Source organism: Oncorhynchus gorbuscha, linkage group LG13 (genome assembly GCF_021184085.1).
Source record: "Oncorhynchus gorbuscha isolate QuinsamMale2020 ecotype Even-year linkage group LG13, OgorEven_v1.0, whole genome shotgun sequence".
In the NCBI taxonomy this organism is placed as follows: Eukaryota; Metazoa; Chordata; class Actinopteri; order Salmoniformes; family Salmonidae; genus Oncorhynchus; species Oncorhynchus gorbuscha.
In genome coordinates this window covers 13,139,723-13,148,581 of record NC_060185.1, presented here as the reverse complement: position 1 = coordinate 13,148,581, position 8,859 = coordinate 13,139,723, and the positions used below count along the sequence as shown (strand labels likewise).

Below are 8,859 nucleotides of genomic sequence, written 5' to 3'. Positions count from 1 at the left end.
CATTTGGTTGTAATTCGATAGTGAACACGCCGGAATTGAGTAGGAAATAGGAAGTGCTCACAAGTAGTGAAACATCCCTATTTATCACTAATTACCACATAAATCAATACTGGTTTACTACACATCTCAATAGCAATCAAGTAGTAGTAATTTAGTAGTACTGTAGTAGTACTGTAGTAGTAATGTAGTAGTAATTTAGTAGTACTGTAGTAGTAATGTAGTAGTAATGTAGTTGTAATGTAGTAGTAATGTAGTAGTAATGTAGTAGTAATTTAGTAGTAATTTAGTAGTACTGTAGTAGTAATGTAGTAGTAATTTAGTAGTAATGTAGTAGTAATTTAGTAGTAATGTAGTAGTAATTTAGTAGTACTGTAGTAGTAATGTAGTAGTAATTGAGTAGTAATGCAGTAGTAATTTAGTAGTAATGTAGTAGTAATTTAGTAGTACTGTAGTAGTAATGTAGTAGTAATTGAGTAGTACTTTCTCATGAGGGGAAGCAGAGAGACATAAATACACTCGTGTCTTGATTGATCAGATTTAATTTGACAGACATTTAAGTGATATTGAAACGTGATGAAGTAAAAAACAATATAAATGACGTCTTCACTTGAAGGCTCCAGAGGAACTACCCTTCCTTCACTTGAAGGCTCCAGAGGAACTACCCTTCCTTCACTTGAAGGCTCCAGAGGAACTACCCTTCCTTTGTCTATAGTGGGGAAAAAACAATGACTGATCAGTTCAAATCTGTCCTGCTAGGTCACACATGTCTGTTCTCTGACACGACTGTCAGTCTCCCTCACCTGTCCTTCCTTCCACGCCCCCTGTCGTTGATCCGGTTCTCCCTGCTCCCCTGTTTCCTGGCTCCATGGCTAGGCCTGTCCTCCTCATCCAGAAGATCTTTAGGGAACAGACTCCGCTGGTCAAAGGCAGCCTTCACCACTGCAGGAGGGCACAGAGTGGGAAGAACATCCTGAAGGTAGTCTCAAAACTGTATATTATCTTAAAACTACTTACTAGTCAAACTTTGTACTGATATTTTTGTATATTCCTTTTCACACAATTCATGTCATGTTTTGTCTTATATTGTCTTGTCATTATGCTTTCCCTTCTGTTCGTTTCCCCCTGCTGGTCTTATTAGGTTCGTTCCCTTTTTCTATCCCTCTCTCTCCCCCTCCCTCTCTCTCCTCTCTCTATCGTTCCGTTCCTGCTCCCAGCTGTCCCTCATTCTCCTAACTCACTCATTTAGTCTTTTCACACCTGTCCCCTATTTTGTCCTCTGATTAGAGTCCCTATTTCTCCCCTTGTTTTCCGCTTCTGTCCTTGTCGGATCCTTGTATGATGTTCGCTGTGCTGTGTCATTGTCTCGCCCTGTCGTGTCTTGTCTCCTTCAGATGCTGCGTGTGAGCAGGTGTCTTAGTCTGCTACGGTCGGTGCCTTCCCGAGGCAACCTGCAGTCAATGGTCGAGTCTCCAGTCTGTCCTCGTCACTACGAGTGGATTTAAGTTTTTTCATGTTTTGTTTTCTTCTTTAATTGTCCAGGAGTATTACTTTTGCCATTTACTGGAATAAAGACTCTGTTTTCGCCAAGTCGCTTTTGGGTCCTCATTCACCTGCATAACAGAAGGATCCGACCAAGAATGGACCCAGCGACTACGGATTCTCGTAACACTGCCGTTGAGATCCAGGGAGCTATGCTCGGCAGACACGAGCAGGAATTGTCTGCTGCTCGACATGCCGTTGAGACCCTGGCCGCTCAGGTTTCCGACCTCTCTGGACAGTTCCAGAGTCTTCGTCTCGTGCCACCAGCTACTTCCTGGTCTGCCGAGTCTCCGGAACCTAGGGTTAATAACCCACCTTGTTACTCCGGGCAGCCCACTGAGTGCCGCTCCTTTCTCACCCAGTGTGATATTGTGTTCTCTCTCCAACCCAACACATACTCAAGAGAGAGAGCTCGGGTTGCTTACGTCATATCACTCCTTACTGGCCGGGCTCGAGAGTGGGGCACAGCTATCTGGGAGGCAAGGGCTGATTGTTCTAACAATTACCTGAACTTTAAAGAGGAGATGATACGGGTTTTTGATCGTTCAGTTTTTGGTAGGGAGGCTTCTAGGGCCCTGGCTTCCCTATGTCAAGGTGATCGATCCATAACGGATTACTCTATAGAGTTTCGTACTCTTGCTGCCTCTAGTGACTGGAACGAGCCGGCGCTGCTCGCTCGTTTTCTGGAGGGACTCCACGCAGAGGTTAAGGATGAGATTCTCTCCCGGGAGGTTCCTTCCAGTGTGGACTCTTTGATTGCACTCGCCATCCGCATAGAACGACGGGTAGATCTTCGTCACCGAGCTCGTGGAAGAGAGCTCGCGTTAACGGTGTTTCCCCTCTCCGCATCGCAACCATCTCCTTCCTCCGGCTCAGAGACTGAGCCCATGCAGCTGGGAGGTATTCGCATCTCGACTAAGGAGAGGGAACGGAGGATCACCAACCGCCTGTGCCTCTATTGCGGATTTGCTGGACATTTTGTCAATTCATGTCCAGTAAAAGCCAGAGCTCATCAGTAAGCGGAGGGCTACTGGTGAGCGCTACTACTCAGGTCTCTCCATCAAGATCCTGTACTACTATGTCGGTCCATCTACGCTGGACCGGTTCGGCTGCTTCATGCAGTGCCTTGATAGACTCTGGGGCTGAGGGTTGTTTTATGGACGAAGCATGGGCTCGGAAACATGACATTCCTCTCAGACAGTTAGGGAAGCCCACGCCCATGTTCGCCTTAGATGGTAGTCATCTCCCCAGTATCAGATATGAGACACTACCTTTAACCCTCACAGTATCTGGTAACCACATTGAGACTATTTCCTTTTTGATTTTTCGTTCACCTTTTACACCTGTTGTTTTGGGTCATCCCTGGCTAGTATGTCATAATCCTTCTATTAATTGGTCTAGTAATTCTATCCTATCCTGGAACGTTTCTTGTCATGTGAAGTGTTTAATGTCTGCTATCCCTCCTGTTTCTTCTGTCCCCTCTTCTCAGGAGGAACCTGGTGATTTGACAGGAGTGCCGGAGGAATATCATGATCTGCGCACGGTCTTCAGTCGGTCCAGAGCCAACTCCCTTCCTCCTCACCGGTCGTATGATTGTAGTATTGATCTCCTTCCGGGGACCACTCCCCCTCGGGGTAGACTATACTCTCTGTCGGCTCCCGAACGTAAGGCTCTCGAGGATTATTTGTCTGTTTCTCTTGACGCCGGCACCGTAGTGCCTTCTTCCTCTCCTGCCGGGGCGGGGTTTTTTTTTTTTGTTAAGAAGAAAGACGGTACTCTGCGCCCCTGCGTGGATATCGAGGGCTGAATGACATAACGGTTAAGAATCGTTATCCGCTTCCCCTTATGTCATCAGCCTTCGAGATTCTGCAGGGAGCCAGGTTCTTTACTAAGTTGGACCTTCGTAATGCTTACCATCTCGTGCGCATCAGAGAGGGGGACGAGTGGAAAACGGCGTTTAACACTCCGTTAGGGCATTTTGAGTACCGGGTTCTGCCGTTTGGTCTCGTTAATGCTCCAGCTGTTTTTCAGGCATTAGTTAATGATGTACTGAGAGACATGCTGAACATCTTTGTTTTTGTCTACCTTGACGATATCCTGATTTTTTCACCGTCACTCGAGATTCATGTTCAGCACGTTCGACGTGTACTCCAGCGCCTTTTAGAGAATTGTCTCTACGTGAAGGCTGAGAAGTGCGCCTTTCATGTCTCTTCCGTCACTTTTCTCGGTTCTGTTATTTCCGCTGAAGGCATTCAGATGGATCCCGCTAAGGTCCAGGCTGTCAGTGATTGGCCCGTTCCAAGGTCACGTGTCGAGTTGCAGCGCTTTCTAGGTTTCGCTAATTTCTATCGGCGTTTCATTCGTAATTTCGGTCAAGTTGCTGCCCCTCTCACAGCTCTTACTTCTGTCAAGACGTGCTTTAAGTGGTCCGGTTCCGCCCAGGGAGCTTTTGATCTCCTCAAGAAGCGTTTTACGTCCGCTCCTATCCTCGTTACTCCTGACGTCACTAAACAATTCATTGTCGAGGTTGACGCTTCAGAGGTGGGCGTGGGAGCCATTCTATCCCAGCGCTTCCAGTCTGACGATAAGGTTCATCCTTGCGCTTATTTTTCTCATCGCCTGTCGCCATCGGAACGCAACTATGATGTGGGTAACCGCGAACTGCTCGCCATCCGCTTAGCCCTAGGCGAATGGCGACAGTGGTTGGAGGGGGCGACCGTTCCTTTTGTCGTTTGGACTGACCATAAGAACCTTGAGTACATCCGTTCTGCCAAACGACTTAATGCACGTCAAGCTCGTTGGGCGTTGTTTTTCGCTCGTTTCGAGTTTGTGATTTCTTATCGCCCGGGTAATAAGAACACCAAGCCTGATGCCTTAACCCGTCTCTTTAGTTCTTCTGTGGCTTCTACTGATCCCGAGGGGATTCTTCCTTATGGGCGTGTTGTCGGGTTGACAGTCTGGGGAATTGAGAGACAGGTTAAGCAAGCACTCACTCACACTGCGTCGCCGCGCGCTTGTCCTAGTAACCTTCTTTTCGTTCCTGTTTCTACTCGTCTGGCTGTTCTTCAGTGGGCTCACTCTGCCAAGTTAGCTGGCCATCCCGGCGTTCGAGGTACTCTTGCTTCTATTCGCCAGCGCTTTTGGTGGCCTACTCAGGAGCGTGACACGTGCCGTTTCGTGGCTGCTTGTTCGGACTGCGCGCAGACTAAGTCAGGTAACTCTCCTCCTGCCGGTCGTCTCAGACCGCTTCCCATTCCTTCTCGACCATGGTCTCACATCGCCTTAGACTTCATTACCGGTCTGCCTTCGTCTGCGGGGAAGACTGTGATTCTTACGGTTGTCGATAGGTTCTCTAAGGCGGCACATTTCATTCCCTCGCTAAGCTTCCTTCCGCTAAGGAGACGGCACAAATCATCATCGAGAATGTGTTCAGAATTCATGGCCTCCCGTTAGACGCCGTTTCAGACAGAGGTCCGCAATTCACGTCACAGTTTTGGAGGGAGTTCTGTCGTTTGATTGGTGCTTCCGTCAGTCTCTCTTCCGGTTTTCATCCCCAGTCTAACGGTCAAGCAGAAAGGGCCAATCAGACGATTGGTCGCATACTACGCAGCCTTTCTTTTAGAAACCCTGCGTCTTGGGCAGAACAGCTCCCCTGGGCAGAATACGCTCACAACTCGCTTCCTTCGTCTGCTACCGGGCTATCTCCGTTTCAGAGTAGTCTGGGTTACCAGCCTCCTCTGTTCTCGTCCCAGCTTGCAGAGTCCAGCATTCCCTCCGCTCAGGCGTTTGTCCAACGTTGTGAGCGCACCTGGAGGAGGGTGAGGTCTGCACTTTGCCGTTACAGGGCGCAGACTGTGAGAGCCGCCAATAAACGTAGGATTAAGAGTCCTAGGTATTGTCGCGGCCAGAGAGTGTGGCTTTCCACTCGTAACCTTCCCCTTACGACAGCTTCTCGTAAGTTGACTCCGCGGTTCATTGGTCCGTTCCGTGTCTCCCAGGTCGTCAATCCTGTCGCTGTGCGACTGCTTCTTCCGCGACATCTCCGTCGCGTCCATCCTGTCTTCCATGTGTCCTGTGTCAAGCCCTTTCTTCGCACCCCCGTTCGTCTTCCCTCCCCCCCCCGTCCTTGTCGAGGGCGCACCTATTTACAAGGTACGTAGGATCATGGACATGCGTTCTCGGGGACGTGGTCACCAGTACTTAGTGGATTGGGAGGGTTACGGTCCTGAGGAGAGGAGTTGGGTTCCATCTCGGGACGTGCTGGACCGTTCGCTGATTGATGATTTCCTCCGTTGCCGCCAGGATTCCTCCTCGAGTGCGCCAGGAGGCGCTCGGTGAGTGGGGGGGTACTGTCATGTTTTGTCTTATATTGTCTTGTCATTATGCTTTCCCTTCTGTTCGTTTCCCCCTGCTGTTCTTATTAGGTTCGTTCCCTTTTTCTATCCCTCTCTCTCCCCCTCCCTCTCTCTCCTCTCTCTATCGTTCCGTTCCTGCTCCCAGCTGTCCCTCATTCTCCTAACTCACTCATTTAGTCTTTTCACACCTGTCCCCTATTTTGTCCTCTGATTAGAGTCCCTATTTCTCCCCTTGTTTTCCGCTTCTGTCCTTGTCGGATCCTTGTATGATGTTCGCTGTGCTGTGTCATTGTCTCGCCCTGTCGTGTCTTGTCTCCTTCAGATGCTGCGTGTGAGCAGGTGTCTTAGTCTGCTACGGTCGGTGCCTTCCCGAGGCAACCTGCAGTCAATGGTCGAGTCTCCAGTCTGTCCTCGTCACTACGAGTGGATTTAAGTTTTTTCATGTTTTGTTTTCTTCTTTAATTGTCCAGGAGTATTACTTTTGCCATTTACTGGAATAAAGACTCTGTTTTCGCCAAGTCGCTTTTGGGTCCTCATTCACCTGCATAACAATTAAGGGGCGTACCCTCAGTGTTGGCAGGCAGGGGTGTGAATATTGGGCTGGTTTTGGCGCTATGGTTGAAGTAGCGGTGAGGGTGTATGACGAACTCTGGTCTGGACAGCTCTTTGACAGACTGTACTTCTCCGATATGCAGCCCACTGAACGTACCTACAGAGGGGGTGGAAAACACACTGATGACTGTGGAGAAATATGTATGCGCACACACACACACACAAATCTGACTTCAGATGAGAGGAGAATAGAAGGCATGAGAATACAGGAAGGGAACCCATTATCTGAGTCTGGACTTACCAACATCAGTATTCAACGGTGTCTCCCTATGGCCAGGTCGGCTGTCACTCACCCTCAGGCCCTGCCTCTCCCTGTAGCTTCGCCCCAAAATACTACTCGGAGGAGAACAGTCACCGGGAGTACTACACACACACACACACACACACGCACACACATCAGACACACACACACACACACATTATGCACACACACACACATCAGGCACACACATCATGCAGACACGCACACACATCATGCAGACACGCACACACATCATGTAGACACACACACATCATGTAGACACGCACACACATCATGCAGACACACACACATCATGCAAACACGCACACACATCATGTAGACACGCACACACATCATGTAGACACACACACATCAGGCACACACACACATCAGGCACACACACACATCAGGCACGCACACACACACATCAGGCACGCACACACACACATCAGGCACGCGCACACACACACACACACACACACACACACACACACACACACACACACACACACACACACACACACACACACATCATGAAAACACTCACACACATCATGTAGACACACACACATCATGTAGACACACACACATCATGTAGACACACACACATCATGTAGACACACACACATCATGTAGACACACACACATCATGTAGACACACACACATCAGGCACACACACACACACACACATCATGAAAACACGCACACACATCATGTAGACACACACACATCATGAAAACACGCACACACATCATGTAGACACACACATCATGTAGACATCGCAGTGAATTACTAAATGAAAGACAGTATGTCATGTGTTGTTGTATGGTGAATATCTAGTTAGCTACAACCACTCATCTCCCGTGGGTTTTATAGCTGTGTACAGTATGTTCAGTCTATTTGTCTCCCGTGGGTTTTATAGCTGTGTACAGTATGTTCAGTCTATTTGTCTCCCGTGGGTTTTATAGCTGTGTACAGTATGTTCAGTCTATTTGTCTCCCGTGGGTTTTATAGCTGTGTACAGTATGTTCAGTCTATTTGTCTCCCGTGGGTTTTATAGCTGTGTACAGTATGTTCAGTCTATTTGTCTCCCGTGGGTTTTATAGCTGTGTACAGTATGTTCAGTCTATTTGTCTCCCGTGGGTTTTATAGCTGTGTACAGTATGTTCAGTCTATTTGTCTCCCGTGGGTTTTATAGCTGTGTACAGTACAGTCCTGTTCAGGACGGATTACCATCATAAAGTTCAGAATATCTTGCTGTGACACAGTGGGAACTTACATTGACCCCAGCTCCTCTCTCTCCAGGCCTGTGTTGTCTCCAGCCTCCTCTGTCTCCACGACTGCCCTTCTCTCCTCCCGCATCTTGGGGGGTTGGCTGTCAAACTCAGGGTCTGTACCACCGGGGCTCTGCGGTGACACTGTCCCCTCTCTAGGCTCTCCTTCTCCCACTTGGACAGATCCAGGCCCATCCAAACGCCAGTGCTCCTCCTAAAAGTGTGTGTGAGTGTGGTGGTGGTGGGGGGGGGTAAACTATTTTTTACAAACACACTTGTAAGGACAGTTTAGTCCGGGTTTCACTTCTGATTCATCAACTACACACCTCCCACATACTGTACACACCTCCCACATACTGTACACACCTCCCACATACTGTACACACCTCCCACATACTGTACACACCTCCCACATACTGTACACACCTCACACAAACTGTACACACCTCCCATATACTGTACACACCTCCCACATACTGTACACACCTCCCACATACTGTACACACACTCAGTCAGAGTGATAATCACTGTTTACCAGAGTGATAATCACTGCCTTCCAGAGAGATAATCACTGCCTACCAGAGTGATAATCACTGCCTTCCAGAGTGATAATCACTGCCTTCCAGAGAGATAATCACTGCCTACCAGAGTGATGCCTACCAGAGTGATAATCACTGCCTCCCAGAGTGATAATCACTGTCTACCAGAGAGATAATTACTGCCTACCAGAGTGATAATCACTGTCTACCAGAGAGATAATCACTGCTTACCAGAGTGATAATCACTGCCTACCAGAGAGATAATCACTGCTTACCAGAGAGATAATCACTGCTTACC

At 48.5% G+C, this 8,859-nt stretch overlaps 1 pseudogene; it reads right to left on the bottom strand.

Moving 5' to 3' along the window:
* Positions 1–381: 381 nt before the first annotated feature.
* Positions 382–8,859, bottom strand: part of LOC123993853 — a 64,457-nt pseudogene continuing 55,979 nt past the window's right edge.